This window comes from Papilio polytes, unplaced genomic scaffold (assembly GCF_000836215.1).
Source record: "Papilio polytes unplaced genomic scaffold, Ppol_1.0 DF823288.1, whole genome shotgun sequence".
Classification (NCBI taxonomy): domain Eukaryota; kingdom Metazoa; phylum Arthropoda; class Insecta; order Lepidoptera; family Papilionidae; genus Papilio; species Papilio polytes.
The window spans coordinates 796,228-809,861 of NW_013525916.1; positions in this window are offsets into that span (position 1 = coordinate 796,228).

Consider the following 13,634-nt stretch of genomic DNA (forward strand, 5'->3'; position numbering starts at 1 on the left):
TTTTAAACATTTTTATATACGTAGTTTCTAATGATACCAAAGCATTCTCTTTTTTTATATAATTTTCGTAATTGTCCATTTTTTGCTATTTTTCAATTTTTACTACTCTATTGGATTTTTCCATAATTGATTTTTTACGTAATTGATGGCATTACTTAATTTTGTGATATTTTTGAGCCATTTATTTGACTAATTTTGTATTTGAATAACATTTTAATAGTGTTGAATGTTTTTTCAAGTTTTTTTAAACAATGTATTATTTTATGCATTTGATAGAATAACTACTAATATAGTAAGTAAAGGTAAAATATATTTTATGATGGCAACAATATTTTCATGTTTAATCTGTATTTTTGTATTTTTAAACTATTAATTTGTTTAGCGTCAAGTACAAGTACATAGGAATTGCTTATGTTCTAGTTAGAATAATAAATGGTCTTAATAAAAATGTTGTTTTATTTAAATAAATAGCTTAACTGAACTTTACCTACTACGAATACACCACTGATCTATACTAAATAGATAGGTTGTTTGGAAATTACTGCTTTTGCTTCGTTTTGATTTAATCGCGTCTATTGATTTATAAACATTTTAATTATATAATGCACTGCTAATAATCGTAACTGCCAGCGCCAAAATGATGAAAACAAAATATTCGCAATAGCTTGTCTAGATCTAGGGAGGATCTTTTTTAAAGAAAGGGAACGCTAATTAGCAAGTATTTTTTTTTGACTTATCTATATGGATCTTAGATTTTTCGATTGTTTAGGTGGTCAACTTACCTCCGCTACAGCTCCCCCAACATCCAGTTATTGAAGCATCTAATGTTGTATTAACTATCTTAGTACCTATAAAAGACGACAAGTAAACATTCCAGCCTTTTCTTAAGACGAAACATAAAGTATTTTATTAACATTTGATAAACGAAGAGCCCGACTGGGGATATATCGGCAGTCAATAAAGTCATGAGGGAGGCGAGGTATAGACGCCATCATATAACACTCGCCGGCATATTTCTCCTCGCGTCGGTTAAGCCACTCTTATTTACTGATATTGATACAGGCCCCGTCGAAATGACAATTACGCGACGCGTATATTTCACGTAAGGTAAGGATGTAAAGATACTGGAAGTGACAATTTGTAATGAATATCAATGGTTTGGTCGTAGTCACATTTTATTAAGGTCGGCTATAGTAGTAAAAGGGTACGACGACCGCAGAACAGGCCACTGCATGAACGGGGTATCTAGTTGGTAAGTGCCACTTCTTATTTACAATATTACGCCCCCAGTACATGTGCAATGTAACTGTAGGTTGTTCCGCGGGATCCAAACACGTCTTGTACAACACATAAGTTATACTTAAAATTATATAAATAAATTGGAACTGTTACACAAGCTTAGAAAACAGTAGTTTGAGCCAGTAACTCTTCCATTGTAGGTACATCTTTGGCATCAATACGCGACACGAGAACGAATTTCCCTCGAGCGCAATCCACAACAAGCCGCGAAGAAGAATAACTGAGTGAATGCAAAATGAATATTATCATACAAATTTTCTTTCCTATATGAACTGGCGTTATGTCGTGATGTAAGTATGCAAAAATATGGAACGACTCCTTTGCCTTTCAAATGTTAACGCCGTGTAAGAAAATATTTGTTTCGTCGGTTTTTACGCGGCGTAATTTCGTGAGCGCGTAATTTGCATTTATTACGCGAGTAATGCACGTAAATAACGTTGTCGTATCTTGTTGATCACGTTTATTATCTGCGAATGAATAATACAGTATGTGTCTCCTTTTTGTCAATTTTGACGAGGAAATAGAAGCCATAAAAATTAATGTGATGATATTTTTTTTGTGAAAATTATTATTTACAGAGGGAATGGTTTCCAATTTAATACAGTAGCAGAGATAATAATTTGATCAATGGTTAACAAATTTAATATTTCAATACTGGCACAGGACAAAAATTGAGTTTTTTCAATGTATTCAATAAAGCGCTACAGTAGACTTTAATAAGGAATGTAACAGGAAAATATTTTGAAAAATGTCTGAATATTTATTAAGAAAAGTTAAACATCTTTTTCTTTGTTAAGATCGCGTTAATCAACATTTTGTATGAAATTCCGGGCATCATTAAATATTAGAGATGTCTGTTATATCTGAAATGACGTCAAAGTGATACAGGTTATCTTACTTCTTACTAATATAAATGCAAAAGTTTGGATGGTTGGATGGATATTTGATGGAGTTTGTTGCCTAAACGCATGAACAGATCTTGACGATTTTTGGCATAGATGTATAAGATAGTCTGGAAGAACATATACTACTCACGTTTTTATCCTTATCTCGTTTGGCATTACAAACGACGATGTTAAAATCACAGATGTACTCAGTATTAGGGTTTTCGATTTCCAAAGCTTTTGTCAGATGTGCGCCGATTCGTTATTTCCATTAGCTAAAGGCCACTTATTTCACGAGGGATGTCACTTTTGTGTCGTTAATTACACGGTTGATATGAAAAAGTCGAATTGAAAAATATTAGAGAAGTCGTTTCGTCGAAAAGGTTTAAGCACTTGACTTGTAATCTACAGGTCTTGGGTTCGAATCCCGCCGCCATGTACCAATGTGATTTTCAATTTTTTCGAATTTTCATATGTACATAATTTACCCGACGTTCTTACGGTGAAGGAAAACATCGTGATGCAACCTGCACATATCAGCGAAGAAATTCAAAGATATGTGTGAAGTCAACCAACCCGCACTTGGCCAGCGTGGTTGACTATGGTCTAGTCACCCTAACTTTAGGGTAGGCTCCGAGCCCCTTGGTGGGGTCGTATAGTGAGCTGGTGATGATGATGATGGTGATGAGAGAAGTCGTATTATTTTTTATGTATGCTGAAGTTATTTGTAATAATAGATTCTTGGATTTTAAACTTTGTTTATTAGTCACTAAGCGAGACTTTTAATGTAGATTTCTAAAATAAGGGACTACTTTACTAATCTCAGTTTAAGTGTAGAAGGGTTTGGTTAATTAAAGATTATGTCCTATTTTAAATAATGTGTAAAATATAGCTGACCTGTTCAATCAATTACATGATGATGTACATTTAAGCAATAATTAATCAACTTTTTCATTGTTCCTTTGTGTTAAACAAATCGATTGGGCGCCAACGCCATTGTGTTGAGCAGTCAGCGCCCTCTATGAGGCGGGAGCGCAACTGCAAGACAATGGACGTTTCAGCCGCCCAAAGGTTATTACACAGCATTACTTGATCATTGTTTGTCTGTTTTAATTTTTATAATGTGAAGAGGAAAATAAATCAAATCCTAGGCATCATTATCTAGAATGAGAGATTCGAATTTTTTAACCATAGGTTTCTAACTAAACAAGATCTTTCTATCGAAAGTCTAAAATCAAAATGTAGCAAACCATGATTGGATTTCTTATTTGTTTTTAATTTTGGAATATTACGAAGAGCGATATCTGGCAATATCGCTCGCTATCTACCTATAAATACAGATAATATATCGAAAAAGTCATTCTTTTATCTGTGTCAGAACAAAAGACAATCGAGTAATTCGTCTTTTATTAATGCCGAGCGGTCTCTCCCGTTGTTAGAGAACAAATGGTGGGAACGATCAAACATTAATTTCTTATATTAATTTTCTGAATTGAAGAGCGAATTTGATGAAGAAAAATACAATAAAACTACTGTTATCTATAAAAGTGATGGAATTTTTAATTTCAATACGCTGAAAAAAAAATAACACTGTAAAGAAAGATAAAAAAATACTAAGGAATAAGTTTTTCACTTCGGAGAACGCTGTCATGTACAGAGGGAAAGTTTAGTAGCAATTTTTGACTTAATCTTAAGAAAGAAACAAGTTGTTGGCAAGTCATTAGAGCGAGTGAGTCCGGGCGGATCTCGCTGACTTAAATTTAATTTTATTCCGTGTCTCGTGACTTACTTTGGGCGTTTTTTTATCCATTAATCCATCGTTGTCGCTGTAAAAATATTCTACTTAATTTTATTTACTACTCGTTTTCTGCCAAAACTCCGTCCGCGTGGAATTAAAAAAGTAGCCTATGTGTTCTTCAGACTGTCAACTATATCTATGTCAATTATTCAGATCTGTTCAGCCGTTTAGGCTACAAACTCTGACATCCATTCATTTTACCTTTCGAACTTATTCTATTAGTAATAAAATACTTAATTAGCTACGCAATAGGGGCATTTACTGAAAATTCTTATATTAAATTAAACTAAAGAGTTACAGTTAAAAAAATTAAATTATCGTTTTGTTTAATTTTATCGAGCGAAAATTTGTAGGTATAATTTTAGTTACATCACATACGAGTACTATCTAATCATATAACAGTAAAGTTTTAGAATTTAGATGTCGTCATCCTGGTCTGGGATCTCAATCTATAACATAAAGGTTTTATCTTTGTTTTTCGAAGTGATTAAAGGGAACATTGATGTAAGGAATGGAAATACATTGACACTAAAATTGGACAAAAGACTGTCACAACTTTCACGTGATACAAATGGCAATTGTATGTGCTTTACTACACGAAATTCGAGCCGCGCTATATTTTCATATTTCGCGTCAACATTTGCAAGGCAAAGGAGTATTGTCACATTTTAGGATACTTACGAAACAGTGACGCCCGCTTCCTATAAGAAAGAGAATTTGTATGGTAATTTTGTATTGCCTATTCTTAGCTTAGATTATGGGAGAAATACAATACTTCGTACTAGCAAGATGCTTGTCTTTTATTTTTGCAGACTTATGTACGAGTGGTAAAAGTCTAAAATCAAGTCAAAATCTAAAGTCTAAAATTAAGTAATAAATGTTGGTAAAAAGAGGTACCTAATTTAGATTCTTTCAAGTTAATATGGTAGATTATAGAGTCCTAACTTAAATTATGGCGTGTTTTAGTTGTGTAAAATTTAAACAGGAATTTAATATTGTTTCTCCACGAGATTAGTTTAAGTATTTACGAAGTAGCTGATATGAGATCAAGCACCTGAAAACATTCCGATGGAAGAGGGAAATCAATTTTATATTACAAGAGGTACTCCTGGGCTCAATCGAGTGCTGTGATGGAATTTAGATTAAATATATTATAAAACATTTTCGAGTTAACTTCGTAGATTAAGTATTTTTAACCGTGATTGATTGAAATCTAGTTATACGTTGTGCTTGTAATGGAAGGAAATCATCATTTAAATCCATTATCATATCATATTGTGTATTTGCGTTGCTTGTAACGAAAATCGCATTTAATTTTTTTATCTGTCTGTCTGTTCGCAAGCCGCGTTTGTTCTGGGTAATCTCCGAAAGAGCTGGGCTGATTTTGACCGTACCTTCACTGAAGGGTAGGCGACATAGACATATTATAGTCTACTTTTTTATCTTAATATTGCGTGGACAAAGTCGCAGGCAGAAGGTATTCTAAATATTTTTTGTAAAACTTTACGTTGCTATAGTAGCTTATACGTAGGATAAAGTTGTCATGCTTGTCGAATCTGTATTTTTATAAACCAAGTAATTAATGATATGTACAACAAACGAAAGATTCACTAAGACGTATTGCTATCTCATTTCTTATAAAGAGAATGACAGTGATAACATGTCTTTAAGTGTTTCGGCAGTGGAAATGTGTTTCAAACTCGAGGCGAGTTCAAACTTCACCGTCACAAGTCTCGTTACTAAGAAAATGTAATTTGCACCGACTTTCTCACTCACATTTCAGCGGCCCAGTTTGTTAATTTATAAAACTTTGTGAGTGATACCACAGGTGGAGTTTGGTCTCGGCGAAGTCTGTTTACAGCTTTAGAATGAAGACAATATTATTCAACTTGTAAGGTACAAGAAGTAGATTTTTACAAATTTAATAAATCGTATAACACATGCACAAACCGAAATAATGTTTAGATTGATACCTATTTAGAGTTTTTTTTTATATAAACTGGTTTTAACTTGATTTTGTACAGTTAAAAGATAAAAAAAAAACATAGTTAAGGTTTTTCGTAGAGCAATTTTGAATAAAGGATTGATGTGAAAAATATCTTGTCATGTCTTTAAATTCCTATATTAAGTAGATATTATATTCGTTGCTTTAATATTGTTATAGACGATTATATCTTACTGTAACCAATAGACAGTAGAATCAAACAGCTGTTCATTCTTTACCATTCCCTTTGACATAAATATAGATGGTTATTTCTATGTAATTGTTCGTAACATAACTTAGTTTCCGAGGTATACAAGCTAGACATTGCCTGAAGGGCAAGACGCTATTCATTTAACAGCATGTTTGAAGTTGGTCCTTGTAGTGCACCCATACATACTCTGAACTTCTCGTTTCGCTAAGTTGTTACTAAGTTGTACTTAAGTTTAATGATTATTATAAATTAGGGAAGTTATGGAACCTGTTACTTAATATGAACATATTTCAATCCTATTTTTAGCACTATTCTATAGACTAACTTACCTATAAAAGTTTCGCTTTTAGATTTTCTAGAAGTTTTTTAGTTTGATGTGAGTGAGAACTAAACTCTAAAATTGCTACTAACCTAACCTAACCTAACCTAACATTAACTATTTTTTGGTATATGCAGATTTAAAGAGAGGTTTTATGTTGTTTTAGTTTTCGTTGTTTTCGTTGTTATGACTTCTAAATTTGACATTTAAGTGAAGTACAAACGTAGCAAAAATAGATTTAAGTTAGCGGTAAGCTTGCTGCTTCAACAAGTACTGAGATAAAAGACATTTGGTTCAATAGTTTTCCATACACTAACTACAAACGCTCAGTTCTTACTGTTTTAACTAAACTCTTCAGTTAAAACTGTCGGAACAATAGCTGGCTTTAATATTACATCGAATGGTTCAGTTAAGTTTTAAATTACACTTTACATAATCGAAATCAGACAAAAATTGTCTGCATTCTTGTGTTCAAATTACAAAGGTGAAAAAAGTAAAGACTTTGCCATATTGTATAGCCACGAACGAGCGAATTGATGCCCGGATTAAAATAGCCTTAACTACAATAAAGCTGTACAATATTCGTTGTAATAATCTCATTATAATTGTACATAATTGTAATATATCGTGTATAATTCGAGCGTGGTATTTTGTGGATTGTGCAAGTGTACCGCTTATGTAAATATTGTAATCCGTTATTGAGGCTTGTTAATTATTGTAATTTTGTGCAATTATTATTGGAGTAGCGTTCGACTGCGACTCCGTCCGCTTGTTATTAACAAAAACAAAAGTGAGTATGTGTTCTTCCAGATTATCTGTTACATCTATGCTAAATTTCATCGAGATCACTTCAGCCGTTTAAGCTACAAACTCTAGCAAACATCCATTCATTCATCTAAACTTTCGCTTTTATAATATTAGTAAGATTTACAGAAAAAGAGCTTAAACTTTTAATGTATCAGATCCTCTGTGCGTATATAGCAGCTGTAGCGATAAGGTAAATGATGTCTTACACTGTCGATTTACTGCTTCTTTTCCTCGGTATATTTGTTAAATACCTAATTAAAAAATTTCAAGGTTTTAATTACATTTTACCTTACATATACTGTCACTATATCGTACTTTGCAGATTTTTCATAAATGCTCGTCTTGCGAAATGTGTAATTAGCGAAGTTTAGAGTTAAAACATGTTTAACTAAACATTGTCTAGCTGTCATCATCATCATCATTAACTTGCCCTTATCCCTTATGGAGGGTCGGCACAGTATGTGCTGCTCTTCCATACATCTCTATCAGCCGTCATATCTGAATCCACTCCTTTCTTATGCATATCCTCTTTCACACAATCCATCCATACTTTCTTAGGTCTTCCTCTACCTTTGTAGCCATCCACATTAATTCTTAACACTTTCTGGTTTATGTCCCCATCGTCTCGTCACATAACATGTTCATACCACGCTAACCTTTTGCTTCTTAATTTCTCCACCACTGGCGCTACTTTCAAACTTCCTCTTATATACACATTCTTAACTTTATCCATTCTTCTAGCTGTATTTATTGGAATAAAACAGATTGTGAATAATTAAAAAAATTGTAAACAAAGCCGGAGTTCTACGAAAGTATAAAGACAACGTCTGAAAGTAAAACTTTGGTTTAAATTTGAAATTCGTTCCGTACGTACTTCGCCAACATTCCCCTCGCTCTAATGAGTTTTAAACTTTGCTTTTTTTTAAGATTAAGCCAAAAATTGTGAAAAAACTGCCCTGTCTATACTGACTTTGACAACAACAAGGGAATAACAATAAAAATTAAATCATTTTAGGTACATTTTAACATAATAACTTTGTTTTAATTTTAAGTCCATTGAATATAAGAAATACTATATAGTAGGGTTATCAACTTTTAATAAACGGACACTTAATACCTAAACTAGAACTCCGAATAGTTTTAGTAAAAGGCGAATATGTGGCAGCCTCAATTAAATGTCATACTTTATTTTCAAACGTAGAATTGAAGTTTTTCTACTTATAAAGGAATTGAGATTTTAGACGTGTATTTAGTGTGTTCAACAAAAAATGACCGCGGGCCGAGTGAAACTTTTTCTTGCAATCTTTGAGTTAATGTTTAAAGAAAACAAAGTTGGGGACTCATTAGAGCAGCGGATGTTTGCGGAACACCTCAACGCCTAAATTTAATTTCATTTCGAGCGGTACGTTTTACTTTTGCCCTTCCCGTTGACCCAACGCGACCGCAACGTTTGTTTACTGTTTACCACTTTGTTTTACTTCAGTTTGGTAGTTTATAATATTATACATAGTTGGGATGCATAAATGTTGACAGTATCTATCAAAACAATGGTATTATTTACATCAAATCAAAGTGAAATTAAAGGCGATGTTATAGATTTCTCATACTAAATCTACACTAAGGGTTTACTTTAACTATATTGAGTGTGGCAGCATACTGTACAATCGTACATTTCTTAAATGATATACCTCAATAAACAAAAGGAAGAAGTAAAATTGCTTGAAAGTAATAAATCTAACCTCTTAACGTCTTTTCAACAAAGAAAATTAATTAAGTTAGGTAAATAAATTAAACTTGTATTAATCAAATTTTCTATTTAAATGTGTACACATGTGTTTCAGATTGCTGTTGTCTAAATTAGAAACGGAATTTATGGAATGATAAGAAACGGTATTTAGACATATTTCACGATAAGTTTTTAGTCTGTGGTCGCTTCTCTGTCAAATGTAAAAAAATAATCTATGTCATAATGGCTTCCATGGGAAAATCTTGTCTGAAAACCTAGAAAAAAAAGAAAGAAGAACCCATCACACATTAATTATTACAAAAATAATTAAACAAAGCAATAAATTAGCAGAAAAAAGAAAAGAACTGGTTTTATTCAGTGTCCCTTGTCAAAATAAAAATGAATATGTCACGGTACAGAACGGACAAACAATTAAATTTATTAGAGGCACGTTTATGGAACTCCACGCGAGTTGAACCTAAAGCGATGTTCAATTAGTACCGGCTTAATGAATTTCACCAGCGAACTCTAAATATTTACCGCGAACAAAGGATTGCGAAACGTTTCAAAGTAATTCGGTTATCTCATTTTATAACTCGTAATTGAATCTGAACGGTATTCTTTGTTTCGATCGTCTATTGATTATTTGCTTCTTTGAAATAGAAAATTGTACTTTTTTTATTTCGGGGAAATTTTTCTTTAAAATGATATATTATTTTTACAAATTCATTTTCAAGGTATCCAAGAAAAATATTCTGAGATTTCTTGGAAAAATAACAAAAAAAAGTCTTCTTTCATGACTTATTTTTCAATTTGACTGATGAAAATGTATTAAAAATTACAATATAAACTTCAATTGCTTTCATAGCTTCAAATCATTTCAAATGTAGAAATAAAGTCTCAGTAATATTTGCTATTACTCGGAATGTTTGAAATATTTAATATTCATTTTATTATCAGTTGTAGATATGGAGTATGTGATGTCAGATACGAAATGATTTCAATTATATGTCCCGTTCCTTCATAAATGTATGACGGGACCCGTAATCAGTAGATCGGAGAGAGCTGCGACTCAAAGAAGCGGCTCGGCGGAATTAAGATTAAAATTGATCCCAATAGATGTGCGATCTAATGTGAAATGTAATCTCATCACATTTTCTATGATATTAAACCTTTACAAATGCGCTAACATATTTTTCTATTTAATTTAACTCGAGAGTTTTCTAAGGTATGGCATACTTTGAGCGTCTGATGTTGTTAGCTCAGTCATAAATAAGCCAGGCTCGTGTATGGTTGATCTTATGTAATCAATGTGATTTTTTTAACATAGTTTTAATGGAAGAAACAATTTGTACAATCGATCCAAAAATCACATCTGCACTTCTTACACAAAAAATGGTCATCTATTCTAAAAAGTAGTGATGCCTAGAAATATTTTTTTCCAATAATTTGCTACCATTTTAATGCAATAAATGCACAGCGGCCCGAATACTCTGTGAGCAGCAGACAGTAAAAATTGGACGTAATCAAATTACAAATTTTAAACGTCAACTGGGAAAAAAGTGAGATTCATAGGACATGGATAGTTTTTTGGGAGCCTTTTTCTATTTTTACTAAGCCAGGATATTTCAATTCATATAAAAAAGTGTAATGCAATTCCATTCTTTTACATGTTAAAATTAAATCTAAGTATAGAGAATTTAATTATTAAAAAAAAAAAGATTTTAATTAGCACAAGCAGTTCCGTAGTAAGGAGTAAAGAAATTTAAGTTTTTCTTTGACAAATTAATTACAAGGGAAAAAACACAAGACCCTATCAACGTGAGCGCCGGAAGCATTTGGGGGAGACATTTTTTATTACAACAGCCTCTTGCGTTCACCGGACAAAGTATAATTATACGTAATTAATTTTTACTTCTTTTACTTTACCGCATCCGGCCCTTAGCACTTTACTGTTTAATTAATTTCTCAAGACGCAGTCTCAGTTGCTATCTTACCTTTGAAATAAGATGCTGGAATTCAGTTCATATCCAAAGGGCTTGGTGTAATTATCACTAAGGTTAACATTTTAAGGTCATTATGTACTCGTACGTACTCATTATGTATTTAGGTCACTGTTTAACACCTAAGTGGGGTTCGATATCGTTTAAGAGCCTCCACAGACTATAGAATGTATCGGCAGATAGTTTGATCGGGTCGGGCTGCTAATAAAATCATATAAAACGAAATCGGAGTTAAACGTCCAACTAAACGTCATATCATAGCGTCATATCGACGCTTAAAAAATATCTGTTTATGTTGGTGTGTACGTTGATTTGCAAATAGAGAAATTGTCAAGAATTGGAGTTGTGCGTCAACTTCAAACTAACATAATTAGATACGCACATTACAATATTTATTTAAAACTTGGAGCAAATAAGTCTTTTATAATTGCGAGCCGTGATACGGGCTGCCTACAGATCGAGTTTTCATCTTTGTTTATGAAGTTTAAGGAGTTCAAATAACCAATTTTAAAAATCTATTTCCGTTGAAACATGGAGGTTTACTGTAGAGAAAATTATAACGATTTATTCTAGAGAATACTTTAGAGAACCAAAATATTATAAAGTTTAATAATATTAGTTTTTTAGGATCGTTAAACATTATATTGATTGATACAGTGTAAATGTTTTTTGATTAAATATGGTGTTTATTTTTGACCGATTTCCTAAAATTAGGTTATTAACACGGTTGTATGTTTTTTTTGTTGTCTTTTATGTTTATACGAAACTTGATAACATTTTTATAATAATAGCTTTACCGTGAAATCCCATAGTGACTGTTAACGTAGTTAATGGATTCCCCGATAAGTTAATCCATACATCACTCAGACTTCCAGAGCATGGGGACATTCGGGTGAAGTCACCCGTTGCCGACACAATCTACGATACTTTTAATGAATATTACATATAAATTTATCTCACCAGATTGATAAAAAATAAAACTCATTTACTGTCGAAGTTTGTTTTTCACTAATGTTTCTTCATAATTTCTTAAGTAAAATGCATATTGTTAGCAGATTTTCGATGTGATGGGAGGAATTTTCATGTATCTAAACTAGCTATAATACAGATACTAAGGAGTTTAGAAGTGTTAAAATCATTAAAGTGCATAAAAACCAACGTTTAATTGTTATTAAAAAAATGTTAGTGACGCACTAAGAGACGTTTAATGATCAATAATCAACAATAAGCGATTACCTTAATCACAATTAACCGACTCCGATTGCGCTATTAAACTGGTTTTAATAATATAGCTTTGTAATATTTTTGACGAAGAGTCAAAATTTAAAGCGCTTTATCCGCTTGTTTGCTCGTTCTCGGAAACTTTTCTCGTTTAAACTTATTGTCTTTTGTATTATTACCACAAAAAGACCGCTCTAACCTTCCTCCAAGAGTTATTCTTTCATAATTCAACTAATTAAAATCTATTGTTTGTTTATATTTATGTTGAAGGAGACTTACAAATAAATTATGATTGTTTCCTTTTCATTTGTAGGTATGAATCACATTTTTTTATTGTCGATATAAAAACTGTAGCTCGAGACGTCGCCCGCGTGATATTAAAAGTAGCTTTTTATTGATGTAAAAATTTTTGAAATCGGCTCAGTAGTTTTTGAGTTATTTCAATATATACAAAATACAACAATGCAAATCTTTCCTCTTTACAATATTAGTATAGATTGCACACGTATTTGCATGTAAGATAGCCCATCAAACACTGTATGAAAGTGTTTAAACCTTCTTTAGTAAAATATGTATATTTAATTAATACATTAATTAAATATATACTTATTTGCATTAAGCAATCTGTACTAGTACTGGAAAACATTTATTATTCAGTGGTTAAATTCATTAAGCAGTGTAATTAAAGAACAATGTTTATGGTTAATTTGGCGTTCACTGTAAATGCCCTGAAGCTAATTTCACTAACAAGTTATCTCTGTTATTTACGAATAATATGAATGTTTATAATATTCTCACAAAATATTTAATTTTAAATTATGCAAATATCGATATATGCCAAGGTTTGCAATAGATATGGTTTTTGACCGACTTCCTAAAAGAAGGAGGTACACAATTCGTCTGTATGTTTTTTTTTTTGTGTGTTACGGCATAACTCCGCCGCTAGTAGACCGATTTTGATAATTCTTTTTTTATCCTAAAGGTAATGCTTGCAGGTGGGTCCCATTTTTTCGGTTGATTTTTGGAGTCAAAGACTACGACGTAGTTAAATAGTTTAGCTCAAAATCGCGCGACGAAATTTTGTAATAAACATAGCTACATTATCTCACATACCTAAGGTTTGTCATTTAAGATGTAAGGAATTACAAGATGATAAAGTATTTTTAGTTCCGGTGCGTTCTTTTAGTGACCCAAACTGTTACAGCGGTCGCACACCTTTGACTAAACTATAGTACATCTGTTATGCGATTGTCGATTATTTTTCAGCCAATTCAACTGCTTAATTGCACAAATATAAATAAACTTTTTAATAAAAAAACAAAACCGACTTCCAAACAAAATACACGAAAAACAAAACAAAATGCACTAAAAACAAAACAAAA